Below are 24,982 nucleotides of genomic sequence, written 5' to 3'. Positions count from 1 at the left end.
CACTGGTTAGCCTTACAGACCAGGTTATGGTAATACGCACCTTTAATCCCAGTAGCCATACTAGTTGCCATAGAAACTGGGTGGTGTGTGCCTTTAATCCCAGTGGTGCACATGTTTAATCCCTAAAATGTGGCGGGGGGAGAGAGCTGTCAGGCACAGTCTCATTCTGAGATTCCTGGAGGAAGGATTATCATTTTCAGACTGAGGTCGAGGTAAGAGCCAGTAGCTGGCTGTTTTGCTTTTCTGATCCTCAGGTTGAACCCCAGTTTCTGACCCTGAGTTTTTATTAATTGTGCTTGAGATGGCAAACTTCTGATAGCTCTGATAACTAAAGTCAAGGCCTTGGGCAATAAAAGAAAAAGACAAAAATAAGCATTTCTTATGGGTCCTGTATAAGTTTGAAGCAGCATGAGATGCTTTAAAATTTATAGGAAGCTTGTAAAAATGATAACAACCTGAAATAAATCATAAAGGAAAAGAAAGTTCCAGATACCAACGAGACCTCCTCTATGGGTGGACCTGGAGAGTGCTGTGTTGCCCTGGTCACTAGAAGGCTACACCTGGTTAGAAAAAGTTAGGTTAGGATTTAGCCACTAGTTCTCAATAGTTCGACTTCCTGACCCCTATGAAAGGGTTTCTGCTGTGAAAGCAACTCCTTTGTTGCTGACTGGCTCTTAGGATAGAAAAGGGATCCAGATCAACTTGAATTGGCATGGAAATCTCACCTATTGACATCTTTGCCTTCACTGGGCCTTCATTTAGGTCCTTCTCAGCCATCATTAGGTTAAGTAGTTTTTCTACCCCGTTTCAGCCCAGAGTCACAGTTTTGAAAGTTCAGCTTCAGCATTAAAGATTGTTTGGGACCAAGAAGACTGTAGCCAGACAAACAGTTTAACTTTAAAATCTAGAAGGCGATACTCTAAATGAAAGTTATAATTCTTTCTTTCTTTTGGTCTGTTTTTATGTTATGCACATGTACCTGTGTATGTTATGTCTACCTATATCCTTATGCTTCTAAATTAGCATGGGACCAAAAACATGAGTGCCTGTTAAAAAGCATGAACAAAATATTTTTCAAGATTTCTGTCTTTGGGGAAGATATTAAGTAGTTAAGATTCATTTGCTGTTGGTTTAATAGAAAGTAGTTGTGTCACGTGGTCAGTATCCATGTGTATTTATACAATGTAGGTGTAAAACTTGCATAAATAATTCAGACAGTTGTTAGGAATGTGCAAATTCAGTAAATAAATGTAAATGGGATAGTTGCTGTAAGTGCATTTCTCATAACTTTTAGACTGTTTTATTATTTTGTGTGTATGGATATTTTACCTGTATTCATCTGTGCAATGAAGATAAGGGGGGTGAGAGGACAGTTGATATTTTGGTCATTACCCTCCAAGGCCAGCTGAACACAAGACATGGTAGAACCCTTTAAAAAAGGTTTGAAACTTCAATTAGACCATGGCCCCTTTGATTAGAGGAGTCATGAGGAAATGAGAGATTAAAAGCCAACTAGTGCACAATTTACAAAGGGTCACTGGAGAAGAACACGTCCCTATCGATCCTAAAGAAGTGTGTGGTTCGAGAGATTCTGACCCATTCTAAGAGATAAACACCACTGGTCCAGGGACAAGACTGAAGGAGCCAAGAGGTTCATCATGCTGCCATCAAAGTCACCCTGGAGAAACTTTGGATGAGCTAAAGTGAAACCTGATCTGTTTGGCCAGCTCTTCTGCCACAGTGACAGAAAGCAGAGCACACTAGCTACTGAGTGTTGTTTTTTCTGTTGCTATTGTCTGTCTCAGGATTTCTTTGTCTGAGTTGTTTGAAGTCATGCATTAAAGAAATCATGCTAGAGCCAAACTCTAGGCCTTGGGATGGAAGCTGCAGCTGACGTCTGTGGTTTGTGATCAGCCAAAGGTCACACAGGAACATAAACATCTCTATTTAGCATCTTTACTTGTTTTTTTGCCAGTTTTTTTTCCCTCTAAGCTGTGGCCCATGATTTGTAATGATTCTTTTTCCTCTAGGATTAAATGAAGCAATGCTGGACACCAAACTCTTTCTGTAGTTTTTATATAAACATGGGTAAAATCATAGAAGGAGGAGGGAACCTTTGGGCTTTTAGAAAAATTAACCTGTCTTGATGATTAAACTCCAGTCATCTCTGTCCTGAATACTTAGAGCATAACCAAAGAGGCACTACCACGCCATTACTTGCCTTTTTCCCTGAGAGACTCCTAATGGTCTCCTGCTTTTTCTGCTCATTGGGCCTGTCTGGTCTCATTCTTAAGTGAAAGGCTAGAGGTTGTAATGGTACAAATGATGACCACTCCAAAGCCATGTACAGCAAGACCTGCAATCAGGACATAACCAAGTCTCTGTAAGACTAGCAAGGGACAATGTTTCACTCACGGGTGGTTTTTTCAATGACTCCCAAATTCAAGTTTAAGATGTACAAGATAAACCATTGCCTTTAGCACCTTCAGGAACAGGAACGGAATAAGAGGGAGGATTATCTGTCCTAAGCCCTTCCTGGCTGCAAGGCCTTGCTAAGCTCTATCCCACCCTAAACTTGATTGTCTCAAAGAACAGGATGCTTAAGGGCCAACAGTTTATCTTTAGGCATGCTGGGTAAAACTAGCTGGATCCAAGATGGCTGCTTGAGTGCCTAGAGACAACCTCTTAGCTTTACTGTATCCCCTTTCAGGTGCTAAGTGACACCTCCAGGGTTATGGCTGTTGACAACTTCCACAATGATGACTGGAAAAATCATGAAAAGTGATGAAGAGAGTTGTATCCAAATTCCTGGGAAACTCCACTCATTCTAGGAAAGCCACGAATATTACCCTTTATTTGTTTGTCCTTCCTCCTTATTTATTTTACTGTATGTCTGTAACCTTTAAAGCCCAATTGGTGAAGATATTGATTTTATTGTCTCTATTCCTTTTCTGTTTCTATCCAAAAAATGAACATCCCCTTTGTTGCTTTCTCAATACTGGGTATTGATTCCAAAAGGGAAAATAGACATGGTTTGTGTCTTAGTTAGGGTTTCTATTGCTGTGAGGAGACACTATGACCATAGCAATTCTTATAAAGGAAAATATTTAATTGGGGTGGTTTACTATTTCAGAGGTTCAGTCATTATCATCACGATGGAGAGCTTGGCAGTGTGCAAACAGACATGGTGCTGGAGAGGTAGCTGAGATTCCTATATCATGTGGACTGTGTGTCACACTGAGTGAAGCTTGAGCAAAAGAGACCTCAAATCCTGTTCCTATAGTGACACACTTCCTTCTACAAGGCCATACTTCTTGACAGTAACACTCCCTTTGGGGGACATTTTCTTTTAAGCCACCACATTGCACTCTATAGCCCCCAAAGACTTGTAGCAATGTCATAATGCAAAAATACATTCAGTCCAACTTAAAAAGTGCCTATATTCTATCACAGTCTCAGCAATATTTTAAAGCCCAAAGTTCAAAGCTTCTTCTGAGATTTATGCAATCTTTTAACTGTAATCCCCTAGAAAATCAAAATAAAAAACAGCTCACATAATTCCAACATATAATGGCACAGGATATACATTGCCATTCCTTAATGTAGGGAAGGGAGCATAGTGAGGAAATACTGGGCCAAAACAGGCCAAAAACCAGCTGGGCAAACTCCAAACTATACATCTCCATGTCTGATGTCAAAACACTTTTCAGATCTCCAATTCCATTCAGCTTTGTTGGCTGCAACACATTTCTTTCTCTTGGGCTGGTTCCATTCACTGTTAGTAAGTATCTCTCCTCAGCAGGTTTCCCTGGCTCTGGTATCTCCAGCATCTTGGGGTCTCCAAGGCAATCTGGGCTTCAACTTCACAGTTTCATGCAATGGTTTTTTTCTAGGCCTCTATTCACCACGGATACATGCCTGATCTCAACAGTTTTCCTTAGTCTTGGGGGCAAATTCCATGGACCCTTCTATCCTTAACTCTAGAACTATGTCACCAAAGTTGCCAGGGCTGGGACATAGTTCCCTTCTTCAATTACCTGTTAACCAGCTTTCTGTTCTTCATTTGCCTAACTAAGTTTGGCTATCTTGAAACTGGCCTCAAACTCAGAGATCCAGCAGTCTCTGGAGTTCTGGGATTAAAGGTGTGTACCACCACGCTGCCTCTAAACTTTCCTTTAGTTCTTTTTCAGAAGTTGAAAATTTAGCTGTGGGGGATCTTGCCCTGAGGTCACCACTCCCTTTATTCCATTTCTTAATCTGTTTATCTCCTTGAACACAGACTTAGCTTTACTCCACTTCTTGGTGCTCTTTTTCTTATTAAAATTTACATTTTTAAATTTACCCTGCTCAGCTTGCTCATTTAATTATAAATCTTCATTAGAGTTACCACTAATACCCACACAACAGAGTCTATACTAGGCTGTTATGAGATTTCCTCTGCCAGTGGAATTAATAAAAAAACTCATCACTTTAGCCTCAGGCAGAGTGGACAAGGGCAAAATATAGCCACCTTCTTTACCAGAATATCACAAGAATGATTTCTAGGCAACACACTAAAATTCTCCTCTGAAACCTCTTGAATGAGACCCCCCACAGTTTGTCAAATCACACTCAGTATCTCTATCATCCATGCTCCTACTAGTATGGCCCGTTAAGCAGTGCTTAAAGCATTCCACTACTTTTCTAACCCAAAGTTATCAGTTCTTATTACAACAAACAAAAACATTGTCCAAGACCATCACAGTAATACTCCAGTCCTCTATACCAACTTCTGTCTTAGGGTTTCTATCACTATGAAGAGATATCATGACCAAGGCAACTCTTATAAAGGAAAGCATTTAATTGGAATGGCTTGCTTACAGTTTCAGAGGTTCAGACATTATTACCATGTTGGGGAGTGTGGTGGCATGCAGGCAGACATGGTGTTGGAGAGGTAGCTAAGATTCCTATATTTTGTAGACAACAGGAAGTGGATTATGTGCTCTGGTGAAGCTTAAGCAAAAAAGACCCCAAAGCCTGTTCCCATAGTGACACACTTCCTTCAACAAGGCCACACCTACTTCAACAAGGTCATACCTTCCTGTGGTAGTTTGAATGTAATTGGCCCCCATAAGCTCATAGGGAGTGGCACTATTTGGAAATGTAGCCTTGTTGACGTAGCTGTGGCCTTGTTGCTGGAAGTGTGTCATGTTGGGGGCAGGCTTTGAGATCTCTTTAGCTTAAGATTCATTCAGTATCACAATCTACTTCCTGTTGTCTTTTGATCAAGATGTAGCCAGCACCATGTCTGCCTGCACAATGCCATATTCCCAGCTGCTGTGTTCCCTGCCCTGCTAATAATGGACTGAACCTCTGAAACTGTAAGCCACCACCACAATTAAATGCCTTCCTTTAGAAGAGTTGCCATGGACAAGGTATCTTCTTTGTAGCAATAGAAAGCCCTGACTAAGACACTCCCAATAGTGCCATTCCTTTTGGGGGCCATTTTCTTTTAAACCACCACAGTTTGAGATCACAGATTGGCCACACCATCCCCTCTATATTTCCATTTCCCAACTATAAAGTCAGGATTTAGTGTTTTCTAAGCATTAAACCTCTAACTGTGCTCAGTACATAGTAAGTATTTGATGCATGTGAAATACAGGTATACATTTATTTTTCAGGAAAATACCAAAAATTTAAATGTTTATATAATTCTACCATCCACCATATATTTTACTATATGTTTCATAATGAAAAATGCCTTCAAATATATCATATTCTTTGACCACATTTATCCCCATTATCTTCCTAGTTATTCATTATCCCTCTTTTCTCTCCATCTCATTAGTTTCCTTCCTTTTTCCAAACGATCCTCCCTTCTATTTTCCACATGTCACATAGACATGCAAACACATGTATGTGTATATATGAAACTTTTTAAGATGTAGTTATGGTGTAATACTTGACAACCTTTTGAACTATTTTCCTCATATTATTAGTATTTAGGAACACATTCTTTATTAGTGGTGCTGAATTCCATCATGCAATGAGATGTGTTTTTTATTACCTATATACGTATATACCATTTCTTATCTTTTTCCCCTTTGCTAAGTGCTTTTTTTTTTTGCAAACCAAAATTAAAAGGTCGATTTTTAGAATACTTCTTTTTCCTTTTTCTAGAGTCCTACCTACAGAGAGTGAGTTAGAGGGTAGAGCCTCTTTTAAGCTCCATGTATGTATGTATATGTGTGTGTATAAGTATGCAGACATATATGTATATGTCTGCCTATTGTCTATCTGCTTTGACTGCTCTTAGACACTGCACCAAAGTTTTATTCTTATCAGCTAAGCATGATGTGGTTATTCCTCAGTGCTTCATCACCACCACCACCACCACCATCATCATCTCATCATCATCATCATCATCATCATCATCATCATCATCAAGTGTCCCTTCTCTTTGCTTATTGGATTGTGTTAGTTTTAGGCCAGGTGCAGAACTTTGCAGAATGAGAGAAGCATTGCCTATTAACATGGTCCATCACAGTAGCCACTCATCACAGGCCACTATTAGAGATTTGAAGGTAGCTAGTGAAAGCACAGAAGAGGACTAGGAACTTCATTTAGGTTTAAATAGTGTCTTATGGTTAATTACTGCTCTATGGGGCTATTCAGTGGCAAACTTCATAAGCCCAGAAGAGTGCCTCATTGGTTTGCCTAGAGTTTATACAAGACTCTCTGCTGAAAGCAGATGAAGGAAAAAAAAAACTTAGAAGGGTGATATTGGGAAACAGCCCTGTTTTGATTTCCTGTGTCATTTGGCTGTGTCCTAAAAGGCCACTAGAGAGCTGAGGAAATATCTTCCAGGAGAGGAGATTTTGGTTGCATGGTGGTTTTCTGTTCTCTGTTGTCCAAAGTTGCTACCTTGGTGTCTTTAGATGCAGGTGACCCAGGAATCACAGAAAATCATCTCTGTTGCTTTTTTGTCTTTTAGTTTGAGAACTGATTAACAATAGGGGGCTGAGGTTGATTTTCTCTATCTTCTGGCCCTTCAACAGTGGGGACTGTCCGTGCTCAAGGTACAGGGTCTTATTTCATGCTTCTCACAGGTCTACCTTGTGTTTTGACACTGTTTGCGCTGACGGTACAACAAACGACCCTGTAGAATTCACTGCAGTACCTCTGTGATAGAGAGCCAGCCAGCTTCTCTGCAAAGTGTGACTCCATCTGCTCAGCCCTGGCCACTGGGACCCAAATCAAACAAGGCCAAACCGCCCAAGGAAACAGCTGCCAAATGGCCCTTGGCAGCTGCAGGACTGCCCAGTGGCCCACTCCTGACCACATCAGAAGAGAAATTAATGTCACACTATATCATCCAGTTACTTAATTCTTGGCAAGTCCAAACTATAGATAATCTCATTTGTAAATAGATTGAATCAATTCAAACCCCCGAAAGAAAGAGGCAGTAAGAAATGATAAGAAGTTTAATTTACTTTTAGGCTTGTGTAACCTGCTCATGTTGGGAGAATCAACCTGCTTGGCCCCTGTGGTCTGCTTATAATTGCTTTTAATTTAAGAAAATCATTACTTGTCTTCTGCAGATGGAGATGAGGAATTTACATATGTAAACAATTCCACACCACTTCCCTCCAAAACATGCATTCTTTCTGAAGTAGCTGGACTGGGGGTGGCAGGGCCTCTTAGGGTTCAGTTTCATGGCTACTGAGAGTCCATCATTGCATTTCATGCTTTACATGGATTATTTTGTTTAATCCTTTCGACATGCTCCTGGAGGCAGAGACATTTTTAATCCTATTTGTTGATGAAGAAGTCTAAAGAGTGAGTGAGGGTAGTGGCTTTCACTACCCACTAGTGAAGTGTTGAAGCTGTGTAGGCAGAAGTTTCTGCCCAGTAAACTGCTCCCAAGTAACCACACAAAAGCTTAATATTAATTGTAAATACTCTACCAATGGCTCAGGCTTGTTACTAGCTAACTCTTAAATCAACCCATCTTTCTTATCTGTGCTTCACTGCAAGGCTTGGTACCATTTCTCAGCATGGCATGTCCATCCTGCTTCTCTCTGTGTTGGCTTGTGACTCCAGACTTTGTCCTCCTTCTTCCCAGCATCTTCCTAGTCTGGCTCTCTCACCCAGTCTCTTCCTGCCCAGCTGTAGGCCAGTCAGTTCTTTATTTACCAACGAGAGTAATACATGTTCACTGTGTACTGGAGGATGATTCCACAGCAGAGCTGAGGTGCGACGCAAACAGACTGACTCTGGAGTCTGTATTCCTACTTTATGCATGAAGCAGACATACAGCCGTGGGCACACGAGGCTGACTTTCAATATGCTGGACCTGTGCTGTGCACTGCAGTAGACTCCAAATTCTTTCCTGGATTCATTTAGACTTTATGAGGTTTCTTACAATCGCTGTGAAGTTGCGCTGTGGATGTTTGCTCGTGAAGCATTTGATGCCCATTGGTGCTTTACCTCCCATATTTATGTTTAAAATGTACACAAATAGAAACAGAAAGCTGTCAATACTGGATTCTGTCCCCAGTATTCCCACTGACAGTCAGATTCTTGGTATCTTTTGGCCCCACGGGGAAAATACTTAACATTCAGAACTATCAAAAACTAACAAAAAGAGAGAAAGTTTTGGGAATGGAGTGTATCCCATTATAGTGGAATGTCCCTGGTGCTGGGCTTGAACTCTGGTCTTCAGGCTGGCAAGGCAAGTGCTTTACCCTCTGAACCATCTCTTTAGCCTCTTAGAGTCAGTTCCTAAGCACATTTCCAGCACATGCACTGTGCTAGGTGGGCATCTTATGTCATAAATGGAACACAATCGGCGTGGGCAGTACATGGGTTGGTATCTTCATAAAGGCCAACCAACTTGCCTTCGGCAAAGTACAATAGCTGTGCTTTGGAAGCAAGGGTCTATTCTGAAGTCCTGAATAATTTACCACACTAGATACTGGAAGGGGAATCCACCAGTCAGAAGTTCAGTGGATTGTGGATAGGGCCTAATTTCACAAAGTGCCTAGTCTAAAGATGAGGCCTTCTGCACCATTCTAGTAGAAGGGCACGCTCTTACAAGCAGCTTTTGCAGCCAGTTTTCTGGGTGCTTGACCTCTGGCGAATTTGCTGGCAAGCTGTACCCTCTCGTTTACCCACATTCTCTTTCAGCTGGAACTTGGAGAACTAGAGAAAATTGCAACATAGTAGCCCCTGCAAAGACCCCTTAATTTGTTTTTTATTAAAATTTTTCTTCAACCTGGGAGGTTGAAGATAATTCTTTTATTCCATGTTTGTGGGTTAGTAAGTTGGGCTTACTGACTTGAAGGGGTTTGGCCCAGGTTAGGCAGAGGAAAGGTAATAGAGCCAAGATGGGGCACAGGTTGAGCCCTTCAGAGCCCAAGTGCTATGTTCTTATCATAACCAGTTTGGACTGGTTCTGAGAGGTGACCAGAGTACATTTCCAAGAGAATCTGGCCTGATCACTACACAGGAATATGCTTGAAAAATATTTGTGTATGCGACAGTGATATGCACTTGTCCATGTGTGCCTGTGGAGGTCAGACGGCAGACTTGGGTGTTGTCCGTGTGCCCATGTGGAGGTCAGATTGCAGACTTGGGTGTTGTCCGTGTGTGCCTGTGGAGGTCAGATGGCAGACTTGGGTGTTGGTCATGTGTGCCTGTGGAGGTCAGATGGCAGACGTGGGTGTTGTCCGTGTGTGCCTGTGGAGGTCAGATTGCAGACTTGGGTGTTGGTCCGTGCCTGCTGCATTGAGCCATGGCTTCTTGTTTGCTGTCTAGCACCCCGTGGTCGCTAGCTGGCAAGCTTGTTGGCATTCGCCTATTTTCACTGCCCATCTCGCTGTAGGAGCCTGGGGATTATGGATGCTCAGTTCATGCTGCTCACAAGTGAGTTGTGAGGATTCAAACTGAAGTCTTCACACCTAATCAAGCGCTTTTACCTGTAGAACCATCTCCCCAGCCTTAGGAAGATGTTTGCAAAATGAAGTCTGAATCAGAGCAACCCCCAAGTCAGCAGTGAGGTTATGGGAGACATTTGGTGGTTTTCAAACCAGGACCTGTTGGGAAAGACTAAATATTTTTTTTATTATTTATTTATTAAAGATTTCTGTCTCTTCCCCGCCACCGCCTCCCATTTCCCTCCCCCTCCTTCAATCAAGTTCTCCTCCCTCATCAGCCCAAAGAGCAATCAGGGTTCCCTGCCCTGTGAGAAGTCCAAGGACCACCCACCTCCATCCAGGTCTTAGTAAGGTGAGCATCCAAACTGCCTACGCTCCCACAAAGCCAGTATGTGCAGTAGGATCAAAAAACCCATTGCCATTGTTCTTGAGTTCTCAGTAGTCCTCATTGTCCGCTATGTTCAGCGAGTCTGGTTTTATTCCAGGCCTTTTCAGACCCAGGCCAGCTGGCCTTGGTGAGTTCCAGATAGAACATCCCCATTGGAAAGACTAAATCTTATTTCGAACGTATGCTTGATCATGTTTCTGCTGCGTATGACTATGGATGTTGCCCATGACTATGGATGCAGCCTGTGTCCTAAAATTCACTGGGGAGTTAAGAGTCCACCAGTGGTCCATGCCTGGTCTTATAAGACAAGGCCCAGACTCTATGAGTATCTCAGCACTGTCTCATTGCTATAAAAATTCTAAGTTTTTACTATGTTTCTGTACAAAGAAACCAATAGCGAATGGACCCATGCCAGCCTAGACCCCAAGAATCATTCCCAGAGATGAAGGATTTTAGGATCAAAATTCAGTAAACATTGGCCCTAATTCATGTCTATAGCTTGCTGTTTTGTTCTAAGAAAATTACTCAAGGTCTCTGAACTCATCTTCTTCATCTCCAAGGTAGGGGGGTTAATATTCCAGATCCAAGGTACAGCTACTCCATGTGGTTGTGAAGGGTCCTTAGCTCTTCAGTCAGGAGCCTTGGGAACAACATGCATTTAATACATTCTGACCAGGGCCAGTTTCAAGTCAGAGCCTGGCAGAGGAGCTCAGTGCTTCTCCTAATAAAGGGTTTTTGTGGTTTACAGCCGTGACATTCCTTCGTTAAGAAAATGATTTTGAAGGACAGCAAAGAGGTTGAATATGCTAGACCTGAATGTCAAAGGGTGCCCAGTGTGCCACAGTGAGCTGCGTGGGGCAAACCTTTGAGTTTAATGATGATGGTGGTTAAAGTAACAGGCAATGTAATGAGCTCTGTCAAGCGTAGTTTCCTGGCTGTTGGTCACGTGGGGTTTCTTTTAACATCAGCGGCAAAGCTGGCCCTGCCGTCCTAAGATCAGTTTTGTTTGAGAAAGTGATTCAAGGGCCTCCTCCCCTACAGCTTCACAATGTCCTTGTGTTTTTTTTTTTTCAGATCTTCCCTCTGAAGTGAGGCCATGGATTGAAGGCCTCTGCATCTCCTCGATTTCATTAGGAAATCGAGTCTGTCTCCACCCGCCCCTCACTCTGTTCTCCCCTCCCCTCCCACCAACCCAGGAACGAATTAGATTCTGTAATTTAACAAGATCCCAAAGAAAACCACACACCATAAAGTACAAGGAGAGCAGGGGGATGCCATTGAACTTGCCTTGAGAGGGGCAAGGGCAAGAGTTGATTTGTTCAGCCGCCACCCTCGCAGGCTGCCAGGCACTATACGCGGGCCGCTGGGGCAAGGTTTGAAGGGGGAGGACCGGGCTCCCTTCTCAGAGAGGTAGGATTACACAGTCAATTATTCTTATGGGACACAGAGGCTCTGAGCCTGGTGCCCTGGGCATATGGAAGAGCTGTGGGAAACTGGTTTGCTTTTGACTCCCCAAGGAGTACAAGGCGCTCCATGGCAGCTGCTCTGAGTTGAACTCATCACCCCCTCCTCCTCTTCCTCCTCTCCCTCCCCTCTTCTCCCCGCTTTAGCTACTCTTTTAAAATTACCCTATTACTGAACCCACAAGTAAAAAAACACGTCCACAGCTAGGTTAACAGAGTTACTTAGGCAAACATGTGCCCAGTCCTAGACTCTGCATCTCTAGTGTCCTTACAGTTAGAATGGCCGTTCTGAAGCCACGGGGCTTCCGTTAAGGTTTTACACTTTCATTATCAGTTGTATTTTTCTGTACTTACCCACCATAGAATGTTGTGATAGGATTGGCGGGGCTGCGTCCCTGGCACACGACCGCCCACATGGCTAGCGTATGCCCCGAAATAATTACATGGAAACGGTATTCTTTTAAACACTGCTTGGCCCATGAGTTATAATCTCTTATTGGCTAGCTCTTACATATTGATCTAACCCATTTCTAATATTCTGTGTAGCACCACGAGCTGGCTTACCAGGAAAGATCTTAACCTGCATCTGTCTGGAGTGGGAGAATCATGGCGACTCCCTGACTCAGCTTCTTTCTCCTGGCATTGTGTTCTGTTGACTCCACTCACCTAAGGGTGGGCCTATCAAATGGGCTAAGGCAGTTTCTTTATTAATTAACCAATCAGGGGAAAGAAAACTAGGACAGAGTTGCAGTTGGAGGAGCAATGAACTTTATACCCTCACAACTCAGGTCCTTTCGCCTGTTTCCTGTCCTTCCTCATCACCGGCCATTACCTCTCTGTCTCCTTTGTCAGTGTTACACTGAACCCATGCAGTGGTCTAAATATACACACATGCGTGCTTGATAGGCCAGGACCTGGATCTGCACACCAGGGGGATCATGCGTTTTCCTTTTCTTCCTGAGTTCATATCACCTTGCTTAAGAGTATACCTTCCAGCTCCACCCACTTCCTGCAAATGTCATGATTTTAGTTTTCTTACAGATGGATATATTCCTTTCTGTAAAGGACCACATCTTCCTTATCTAACCATTTACCCATTGATGGACAGACATGTCAGCTGGTTCTGAGGTCGCGTGAGTAATAAAAACCCAGCAGTATATATTGGGTTTCAAGCTGTAAGATTAGAGAAGCAAAGCCGCCAACCACTAGAGAGCTCTTACCTCTACAAAATCTTCAGACTGAAAAGAGAGCAAGTTCCTGTCTCATCCGTCCTTATATTCCTCTCTAGTGCTGGGATTAAAGGTGTGCACCACCACCACCCACTCCTATGGCTAACTAGTATTGCTGCTGGGATTAAAGGTGTGTTCCAGCACTGTCTAGCCTGTATGGTTGACTAGTGTGGCTAGCTTTGCACTCTGATCTTCAGGCAAACTTTATTTGTTAGACCATAAACAAAGTATCACCACTTAGTTCCATTCCCTTGCTGCGGGACCATGGTTGTACAGCTCATTCTGTGGGAGGCTACCCAGTCCTCAGGGTATATGCCCATCAGTGGAAGAGCTAGGTCATAGGACAGTGTTTATTTTCTATTTTTTTGAGGCACCTCCAGACTGATTTCCATAATGGCTGTATTGATTCGAACCCTACCAGCAGTGGATAAAAGTTCTTCTCTCCACATCCTCTCCTGTGTTTGTTGTCTGCCTTTGTTGCTTGCTAGTAAAAACAGAAACATGTAATTATATAATCTCCCCCTTTCTCTCTTCCATCTAGCTCCTCCTATGTGCCTTATCCTCCTTGTTACATCTCAAATCCATAGCCTCTTTTTCTGTAATTATTATTGTTACGTGTGTGTGCACAGGAATGAATATGTAAATTCAGCCTGCTGAGTCTGTTCAGGGTTGGCCCACACGGATAGGATTTCAGGGCTGACCACTTGGTATTGGATAACCAATTAGGGGCCTCATCTCTAGGGAAGACTAATTCTCCTTGGCTCAGCAGTCAGTTAAAGCCGGCCTCTTTCAGGCCTCTGCTGTTAGTTCAAGGGCAGGCAAACTGCAGCTCACAGATTGGCTCTAGCTTCCTATAGTCCTTCTCTCCCCTCCCCTTCTGTTTCCTCCCCTCTTTTCCCCTCCCTTACCTGCCTTCTCCTTTCTTTACTTTCCCTCTCTATCTTCTTTTCTTTGTCCCCCTCAGGGGCAGTTTAGAACACAGGACCTTGCGTGTGTTTGGCAAAGTGTCTACTACTAATACACCCCAACCCTTTGGGATTGTTGAGACAGGGTCTCGTTGCAAAGCTCAGAGTGGCCTTTACTTTACTCTGTTATCAGGCTGGCCTGAGTTACCAGTTGTTCTGACTTTGTTCTGAGACCGAGATCACAGATTCACCACACCTAGCCTCTTTGGTAGTTTTGTGACCACAGTTTCATCGCAATGCTAACGTGCCTGTTTGCTTTGCTTTGGTCATACAACAGCAGAGTCTTAGGTTTTTATTGTGGTGAAGAGACACCACGACTACAGCAACTCTTAAAAGGAAAATATTTAATTGGGGTGGTGGCTTACAGTTTCAGTGGTTTAGTCTGTTATCATCATGACGGGAAGCATGATGGTATACAGGCAAACATGGTGCTGACTAAGTAGCTGAGAGCCCTACATCTTGCAGGCAGCAGGAAGTCGACTGAGACACTGGGCAGTATCCTGAGCATAGGAAACCTCAAAGTCCACCCCTGCAGTGACACACTTCCTCCAAAAAGACCATACCTACTTCAAAAGAGCCACACTTCCTAACTGCTACTCCCTATGAGATTATGGGGGCCAATTACATTCAAACTATACAGCAGGTTTGTATCATGCTTGTACCAGAGATGTTAATGGCTGTGGGAAGAGGCAGTGTTTACTATTGGGTCCTTTGGGTAAGACATTTGCAGCCTCATTCTTTTTAGATTTATTTGGATCTGTCTGAGTGTATGCCGTGTGCGTGTGTGTGTGTGTGTGCGTGTGTGTGTGTGTGTGTTTCTGTGTGTCTGTCTGTCTGTGAAGTCTAGCCATGGAAGCTACAGGTGACTATGGATTGCCTGATGTGACATGGGTGCTGCTGGGAACTGAACTCCAGTCCTCTGGAAGAGCAGCAGGCTCTCTTAACCACCAAGGCATCTCTCCATCATCCCTCTCTTTATAGACCAGGGGTTTTCAAAAGCGTGAACCACAGCTCAGCAGCGGCAGAAGCTACACTACAGGGAATTGTAGACGTTGGCATGCTCTGGCCCTCTCTGAACCCGCAGAGCAGGCGCTCAGGATAAGCTTAGTTCAGTGTATGCTGAACAAACTGATGATTCAGACACACAGCATTTGAGAAATATCATCAATGACCCCACTGGTCTGTGCTGCAGGCCTTCACATGGGCTCATCTATCTGCCAGGGCTGTGCATTCATTGTTTCTTCTGTCCTTCAGGCCTTCTCTCCAAAGATGCCAACCATGAACACCCAGGCCAGGGCACCACACCAGCCTGCCTGTGCCCCTGCCCCTGCCATTTCTTATGACAGTGATTTCCCCTTCATATCTTTTTTTTAGATGAATAAATGTCTTTATTACTATCATGCCTGACTAGAGATAACTTTCACACGTCTAATAGTCGAACTTAATAATCTATTCCATTCCAGCTGTTGAGCACTGTTTAAACATCGTTCCCTGACCTTGTCTGAAAAGGGCCTCACCTTCATGTCTTTTTTTAAAGGCGACTAAATGCATGTATTTATAGGGTCTGATATGGTGTTTTGATGTGTCTGCATTTCATGGACTGGTTAAATTGGGCTAATTACCATGCCCATCATCTCACCATGTTTGCATTTAAACCTGTCGGCAGTTTTGAAATATGTCTTTATCAGCAGCAGTTACCACGCTGTGCTCTTATCTGACACAGCTCAATATGGACCTTTGGCTCATGCCTTGACCCCCAACTTCTGGCGATACCCTTCAGCATACTGTTCCTCTGGTTTTGATTTTCTTAGGTTCTTTTTATAGAAACAGCATGCTATATTGGTCTTTCTGGGGTTGGCTTAAGCCACTTCTACCAAATCTTTCAGGTTCATCCCAGTGGCCAGCAAATATCATAATTTCCTCTATTTCAGAGGTGCCTATTACTGCATTGTGGGTGTCTGAGAAATCCTTTATTCTTTCTTACTCTTTAGTGGCCCTTAAATGTGGAGTGGGGTGACCAGACCACCATTGTCAGTTGTGGAAGACAGTGAATGAGTGAACTCATGGTAAGCTCTGGCATTCTGGTATGCCAGATGTTAGCCTGCCGGACAATGCAACGCTGTAGACATTTCCTAAGGTCCCTTCTGGTATTGCTGGCCAGAACCAGTGAACAAGCTTTGGTTTACACTGCAATAGTGTTGATTCCCTTACCCTGTAACTGGATCCACAGAACCTGTGGATTGGTGGACCATGAAGATAACTGAGTGAGGCCTGTTTATAGGTGAACAAGTCGAGAGTCCTAACAGGAGCACCTCAGGGCTTTGTTGCTGTGAAGAGCTTGCTGGGCATTCAGTCCTCCAACTGCTTCAAAGCCCTAATTTTAATCAAAAGACCTGGAGCTCCAAGAGTTTCTCTAGTTGCATACATGGAAAGCAGCAGTGGGCGGGATCACACTTAAGAGGTCTGTGTTCTGAGCAGATCTCCATCAGCATAGGAGAGGTGCTTCAGCCTATGTTGACACTCACCGAGGTCATTCTCTTCTGGAAGAATGGAGTGGTGGCGTGAAGCCCACAGGCATCTCTATCGCTCCCCGATGGGCATGGCCTTGGTAGCCTCTTCTCCATGGACACAGGAGTCAGGGTTGCGGGGATGTAGGAAGTCATCCAAGGGCAGCATCCTCTGAGTGCTTCATTTTGTTCATGGTGTTCAATGTTTTGTATGCTGAAGTTGCCATCAATGGGAAGACTTGAGCAGTCTGCCAGGAGACAAGGAGGAGGAAGGAGAAGGGATGGGAAATTTGAACTGTCAAGCTTACTTCCAAGGGGAAGACCAGTCCAATATCTGCTTAGCTGTCTGAAGGTTGCTACACTTACCTGTGGCCAAGTAACACATGATTAAGGAATTGTTAGCCAAGAAATGCATAATTTTCCGTGTCCTTGTTTTAAGGCCTCATTGACATAAGGCAGATATGAGATTGATGGTTATATTAAGCTAGGCCCTCCTTGTTCTAAGAATTAGACAGTAATAAGGGGTGCTGCTTTCCCAGGCGCTTCTGCTGGAGACTTTGTAATTACTTTCTTCTTGATAACATCCTGGGCCTGGTTGTTTTTATTGCTTGCAAAGAAGTGCCCTGACGTTATCTAAGGAGTCAGTCGGAGGCACGTTTATAAAGGTATTGACCCTGAGGTAATAATAAAGTGTGTGGTAGAGGGAGTGTGAAGGCATATTGGGTTTGTCACTGGGGAGAAGATGGGGTGGGGGAGTAGGAAGCTGAAACCCAGCCAATGATTGAAGTACATCTAGATGCTTTTGTTCTGCTCCGACTTCAGGAGGCCAGAAACAGTTAACAGCACAGATAACCCTCAGACCAGCCTTCCCGTGGCTTTCCTGGAGGCAGTGCGGTAGTTTGCAAAGCTTGGGAAGGGAAGAAAGGGGCTGAGAATAAACTTGGACTCTACTGCTGAGATCTTAGATTCTCACAGAAAAAGTTGGAGCCACAGGCTTATGAGCAAATCTTCAGTTCTCCGACGTGAATGATACAGACTTAACCTTGGGAAAGCCCCAGAGGAGTGTCTTTTTCCCACCTCTCTGAAATAAGCATCGTGAAAATGAAACTAGCTCCTGTCTTTAATCGAAGATAAGAGACATTGTAGGCTCCATGGGAGGATATTAGCTTGCAACACAGGCCAAAATCCAACAAAGTCTTGCTTCCAGATCACAGCTTGAGATGGCAGACGAGTTCCTTTGGGCAACCTCGATTTACTGGCCATGGCTAACTGGGTGGAAGACCTCTAGCCTCAGCAACAAAAACCATCACAACTGATTGGCTGTGTCTTCCAGGGGAGGTGAGGCAAGAGAGGGGTGTGTGTATTTAGAGATGGACACCAGCCTGCTGCTGTGCAGCTAGGAAAAGAACCATACGGTGTTACTCTATGACTCGGTTAGGCAATCGCCTTTCTTTTTTTCTGCATGTTCTGTGTGTGCTATAAGAGCATACGTATGCAGGTATCCATGGAGGCCAGGAGACAACATCAGGTCCCCTGGGGCTCTAGTTCCAGGTGGTTGGGAGCTGCCTGGTGTGGGACCCAAACTTGAATCCTCTGCAAGAGCAGCAAGTGCTCTTAACCACTGAGCTTCCTTTCCAGCCTTCTTTAAAATAATGGCCATTGAGAGGATTAATTGAAAAACTGTATGCTGACTATGTTCTGTAGGAACATATATGTTCATGTGTTCTAACCCTGAAGGGTCGGCAGACCTTTCCTATGAATGACCAGAGAGTAAATTATACTTCATGCCTCGCTGGATCTGTCACCACCATTGATCCTTGCTCCTACAGTGCAAAAGCAGCCATAGATCATGTGTTATGACTGGGCATGGCTGCTTTCCAATAAAGCTTTATGAAAAATAGACAGTGGACCAGACCTGGCCCATGAATCAGAGTTTTTCCCTCCCTGGTATAAAGTGGCTGCTGATGGTGTCTGGCGGGGAAAGAAGGCTGGCACACGGCTGTTTTGGTGAATGCCTCCGACAGTAGGTTGAGAGTGTGGAGGTGGAGAAGCCTCTCTGGCCACACAAGTGTCAAATCTGTGCTTGGTAACTCTTGTACAAAAGAGGAGGACCCTGTGGCTCTGGTCTTAGGAAAGCAGACTCTACCTTTCTTCCCGTTTGTAATTACGTCTTCTTTCTGGAGTATGTTTGATTTTGACAGGCTGTGCAGCAGATTTGAAAACTTCATGGAGACTACATTCTTGTTTAAATAAACAATAATGAGATAATATTAAAACAGGGGAAAATCATTGTGAGACTATTGCACTTAAAGTCTCAAGAAGAATTACAGTTGTCATCCAAGAGGGCTCCTAAGCCTGGCCTTATGGGACTATTTAGTTTGTGGCCTGGGACTTCTTTCTGGAGACCGGATGCCTTCCCCTGTATACCTCTCCCATTTCCCCTAACTTTGTCCAAAGTGCCTGGCATGTAGTAACTACATAGCCCCATTTTTCCTATCTAAAATCACCCCCACCACCATTATTTTACATGGTGCCTGCTATGTGGCTTGAGCTTTCCTTAAGACATTTACTAGGGGCTCATGCGAGAGGGAGCTGGAGGGATGAGAAAAAGGGAAGACGCTTTCACAAAATTTAAAAAGACCTTACGGCTTTTCTCACATTTGACATCCATCGTTCATTATTCCAAAATCCAGGAGCCACTGTTCATATTAAGGACTAAAATCAGCAGGTAGAATACTTGGACTGACCACATAATGCTGGGCCATTGTGTTCCAGAAGGCTATGAAATGAGCTTGGTCTTTGCCACAGGGGTGCGCCCTGTCTGGAAATGCTTGGTTCTGGTGACATCAACTGAAGCTCTTCTCACAAATCAGGGCATGGTCCTGTGGAAGGGTGAACTTTTCTGGAAGGAGCCAGAGTAGATGTGCTCTAAGCTGTGGGGTTCTGGACACACATACTCAGCTCTGCTGTAGAAACTTAGATGCAGCCCTAGATTGTGCAGACATAAAATGCTACTGCTGTGTTCTGATAAAACTTTATTAGAAACAGGAAGTAAGCCAGATGGGGTTTCTGGGCTGTTGTTGGCATGCCCCGTGCTATATCACTGTCAGCATACCTGTTTCAGGAGACAGCTCCATGACTTCTTGGCCATTTGACCTCGAGGAGGCCCTGGATCCTTCTGAACTTCATTCCCTCTTTAATTGACACTAAGCGTCCCTCAAGAGGAAAGTTCTGAGCATAAGGCCTTCTCATCAGCTCTGTTGTCTCAGAGATGGTTCATTTTTTCTTGTACCCTGCACCTAGAAATAGAATCTCTACACCAGGAGACTAAAAACAATTCCATTTTAAGCCAAACATCAGGCTTTCTTTTAACTTCCCAAAATGTGGTTCTCTGGCCAACCAAGGTGCTGTATTGCCAGAGAAACCGATGCACTAAAAATCCCACTGCTTTTAAAATCACGGAATAAACCAGACCATAAACAGGAAGCTTTAATGAATGCTTGGCTTCCCATCCCACCCTCGGATGCCCCAAGCCAACAAGACAGATTTTCAAGCCAGGTTTCCCATATGAAATGTAACTGGGGTAGATACAGTCTGCAGTTCATGGTGCTGTACTGAACCCATTTCCACCTTCCTGCCCGCTTGTTTCCTGGGCTGTCTGTCACTGCTGTGGCCGCTCAGCAGAATCCAGGGGGCTGCCTAATGAGGGGTGAAGACAATATGGACTCAGAGATGCGGCCAGTTGCCTTTTCACAGTTGGTAAGCAGCGTTGCAGGTGCATTCTCTTAATGAGGGTTAATTTGTCTCATATTTTAATCTGACAGAAGCTGGCCATGTTGTTATGTATTCCTTGGAGGTTACTGCCTTGTTCTTGGTTGGCATGAAAAGAGAAAAACGGAGCATGATTTGGGGGTAATGGAAACGATAAAGCAGCAGGCTGGAATGGGTAAGAAACTCTGCCCTTTGGGTGTTCAGAATTGCATTTACATGGAGGAAAAGCATTTTAGCAGATAAAGCAAAGACGAAGGAGTCCTAAATTATGTTTCTGGAAAATTCCAGTTTCCAACTGTGTATTATACTACAATGCCTTGCATCAAGAAAACCCACTCAAGGTGTTAGTTTGCCTGGCGTGTGTAATTTTGCCGGTTTCAGACACTGCTGCACACAGGGGATGGGTTCAGTGGCTCCTGCTCTAGATATGAGCACAGAGTGTTTCTGGAAAAAAACTGTTTTCATTTTAAAAAGCCATAAAGTAATAAGATGCTCATTAAAAAAAAGGAAAGTAAGGACCTTGGATCAGCACGGTTTTTTCCCTACCTCAAATCTCAGCCACAGTCTTTGAAGATGTTTGCACTGTTAAACTGTTTAGATTGTTTTGACATTTTGAGGGAGGCATATGAAGGAGTTCATGCATTCAGTCATGGCTTGCAGGGGAGTTCTTTTTCTTGAACAAGACAGAAATCCGGCTCAAACCACTTTAAGTCACTTAAAATGGTGGGAAAGGCCAGGTGCTGGTCTGGGCTCTGTCATGATTGGACCTTTTCTCCAGAATGAAAAATTGGCTTTTCATTTCAGTCTGATGTAACGGAGAGGGACCTCTGCCCCTCCCTCCATGGAAAGCAGGTTCTACATGCCATGTGCCCGCTCACTGCCCTCCACAGAAGAATCTTCCTTATCTGGGTTCCTATAGGTCAGCTCTTAGAATAGGGATGTGCTGGTCCCCTGACCAACCTCTGCTGCCAGCGAGGACTCTAACAGACTCGACTCATGTCGCTTTTCATCTCTGTGAGTGGAGTGACCACTGCCTGAATGACAGGACCATGTGAACTCAAAGAAGAGGAAAAGAAAACAGAAAATGGGGAAAGAACGCTAGTCAGGTACATGTGCGTACCCACACACATACTCCTTAAAAAAATAAAGGAATATATAATTTCGACTGTTTCATAACTTTGTTTTTTCTTTACATTTTACCTATCTTTGACCATATGAGTTTTTACATCTTTGTTGCTAAGTGCTGTATTATATTCCTTTCTGTATATGTGAAAACATACATTAGCTTTCTAAATTAAGTGACTAGAGCCCGGAAACCTGGATTCCGAATGCACTGGATGGCATGTTCTCCTGTAGAAGTGGTTGACGTGAACATTTATATCCTCAGAACAAGAGACAGTCATAATTTAATAATGTCAAACAATGACGGGAGATGCTGCAGGCAGGCTGGTGATAGCAAAGCAGGTAAACAAAGTAGGTGGCAGATGCTGTTTGAGGACACTCTCGGCTTTCAGGTTCATGGAGACTAGTGACCTCTTGAGTTAAGCAAGCCGAGACTGTTATCTCAGAGTCCAAAGGGTGTTACCTCAGCTGAAGAGGTGTGTGATAAGATGCTATAGAGGGGACTAAAGATAGCCTTAGATACTTTTGGTTCTCAATCTGCGGCATTCTTGATCTCCGCCATCGAGGAGAGTCTACTCCGTCACTCCAGGGACTCACAACATAGGTGTGGCTTTCTCGGGGAACTTCAATTCACAGGATATTTAGTCCAGGTCAAAGAAACATCTGCTTAATAATAATAATAATAATAAATCATAATCACATGACATCCATTTTTGATCTCTTGAAAATTCAGGCTTTGAAATTTCCTTGTGTATCTTTGGTAGCTTTCCCTGGCCCCCTCATTTCGTTCAGGAGATTTAAGAGAAGAGTCTTAGTTTGTGGACTCAGGGAAAAGAGGACAAAGGTTTTCATATGTTCAGAAGGACCCTTGGCTGACTCTTTGCTGCTTAGAATTCCTCCTCTATAGTGATGTTCCTTTTGCTTAAAAATGAGAAGTCTTGGCCCCCAAGAGATAATATATTTTGCATTGAATCATTTTCCCCTTCAGGTAAATGAGAACTCCAGTCTCTGCTCTGTGAAGGATTTGGAGAGACATAAGAGGGGATCCGGAACTCTCTGGTACAAGACATTGCTCCTTTGGCCTGGGGGCTTCTCAGGGACAGAGAGAAGGGATGAGAGTAACAAGAAATTCATCTCGGGCTTATACAGAATCCAGCTGTGTTTCCTTTCTCCTAATGGCTGGATATGTTTTTAGAGAAATGCCTCATTAGGCAGTTCTGGCATTGTGTGGAGATTCCAAAGTCTACTTACATCAGCTAAGATAGCAGCAGCATCATTAGGGAATACAACCCTATGGCGCCGTGGTCATCCATATGGCCAAGCACTGACACACGAAAGAATCCCTGATTAAAGCACTCTCTTTTGAGGATCCTCCATATTTGCAGGCAGAAGGATTGGATTAGCCATAAAAATTCCTTTTAGATTTGTTTACTTTATTGTATGGGTGTTTTGTCAACATACATGTATATGTACCACACATGCAGTGTCTGTGGAGGTCAGAAGAGGGCGCTAGATTCCCTGAACTGGAGTTACAGATGGTTGTGAGCCACTCTGTGCGTGCTGGAACCTGAACCCTGTCCTCTACAAGAGCAGCGAGTGCTATCTCTCCAGCCCCCACCACGAGACTTTGGATACAGAGAAAAAAAAAAAAAAACAAATTGCCAGGAAACACAAAGCCTCCTTGCCTTGACAGAGGCAGAAAGACCCCAGAATTCTCAAGATCTTGAGTGTGAGCGCTGATGTCACCTCCAGGGTGTTACATGTGAATGGTACTTCTTTGCTGGTCTCAGGTCAACCCCGTCCTGCTCCCTCTTTATCTCAGCTCTGCTGCTTCAGGCCTCATGCTTTGTTCCCCGCTGGAGTTTGTTTACTGTGGAGTAAAGGTATGGTCCAAAATTCCCAATCTCTGTTTACGTCTGTCGGGAAGCTTGTTTATCAGACTCATCGCACTTTAATTATGAAACACGGAGATGGACCTTTGAAATGGAAGCCAAATCTCGTTAAAGACTTAATCACAGGTCTTGAAGTCCTGTAATAGCTTGTGATCTCCCTGTTTGTCTGTTCCCTGCCCCCTCCTCTGTCCTTATGAAAAGCACATTTGATATCTACATTTCTGTAAGATCATTGAACTGCAAGGGTTTAGATCTGGCATAAAACAGTTTAGATCGCAAGTCTCTCTCTCTCTCTCTCTCTCTCTCTCTCTCTCTCTCTCTCTCTCTCTCTGTGTGTGTGTGTGTGTGTGTGTGTGTGTGAAAGGAAAATGGGTTCTTGTTACACTGTGTATGTTGTTTAAATTTTCAAATATGTATTTTAAACCCTAGGTCTAAATTCAGGCAGTCTATACTGTTGAGTCCTGGTATAAAGGCTTTAACAAGCCAGGAGAGTTCTATGGTGAAGTAGGTCTGAGTATCCTGTATTACCTTTTGTTCATTTATTTTGTGTGAGTGTATGCACATTGTGTGTGTGGTCAGGGAACACTTGTGGGATGTGAGTTGGTTCTCTCCTTACACCATGTGAGTCCCGGTGGACTCATGGAAGCAGTCAGACTCGGGCAGACTCATTTACCCGTTGAAGCATCTCTCTGGCTCCTGAGCATCACTTACTGAGGTGACCTGTGAACTTGATAGAGTCTGATTTTCTTTTTCACTAGAACCAGGGAGACTCCAAATCTGTTTCCCACAGGTCCTCGAGTCCCTTCCTTCAATGAAAGGGCAGGAACATTCTACCAAGACAGGTAATGTTGAATACTGTCTAAGGGTGTAAAGAATGTGATAGGGTGAGGGAACCAAGCTTGTGGCCCAAGCAAGGTTAAAAGAAAACAGGGAACATGGGACAAGAGAATGGGTGGGTTTTATTCTGTTTTTGTAATTGTCTTTTATAGTCGGGGCTTTCTTTTGTCCATTTGTCTAGACATATGCAGGTTACCCCCTGTTATCCTGATCTGGACTTTAAAGCCCTTGAAAAATCTGACTGTCCTTTATTTTGACTGTTTTTCATCAAATACAAATGCTTACAAATACACCAAGGCACAGGTCAGAAATCAATTCCATCTTCCTAAAATTACTTGCATGCGGTAGTCGGCTGCTCCAGGGAACAAGTTCAATATCTTGTATTTTACTCTAAGAGATTACTTGTTTATCTTCCTAATGTTTAGAACATGTTATGGGATATGTTTTCTTATAAAGCAAAAAAAAATCACAACTGCTCACTGGGAGTAGAAGAGAGAGCTCAGTGTTTGACTGTGTTCAGATACGGCACTGGGCAAACCAGAGAGGTAGATGGACTCTGTGCTTCTGGATCATTTGCTCCGGTCCTTGTGGGGTTGAGGTATTCTTGTCAAGGGGTTTAGAGTCTTTGTCCTAAGATGACCCAAGGCCACTGCACTGGCGGTAATGTCATCTTGCATATAGGTAGACTTGCCACCTCTTCTCCCTTCTCTCGCTTGAGTTAAGGTCTGCACTACAGTGCAGGTTGACCCCAGACTCACTGCATGGACAAAGATGACACTGAGCTCAAAACTCTGTCCTACCTCCTGCACTGAGTGCTGGGATTATATGCATGTACCAACATTCTCAAGGCTCTGTGCTTACTCTGCATGCGCTCCCCCTCCTGAACCC

Source organism: Microtus pennsylvanicus, chromosome 8 (assembly GCF_037038515.1).
Source record: "Microtus pennsylvanicus isolate mMicPen1 chromosome 8, mMicPen1.hap1, whole genome shotgun sequence".
Lineage (NCBI taxonomy): Eukaryota > Metazoa > Chordata > Mammalia > Rodentia > Cricetidae > Microtus > Microtus pennsylvanicus.
Note: the sequence above shows the minus strand (reverse complement) of the source record.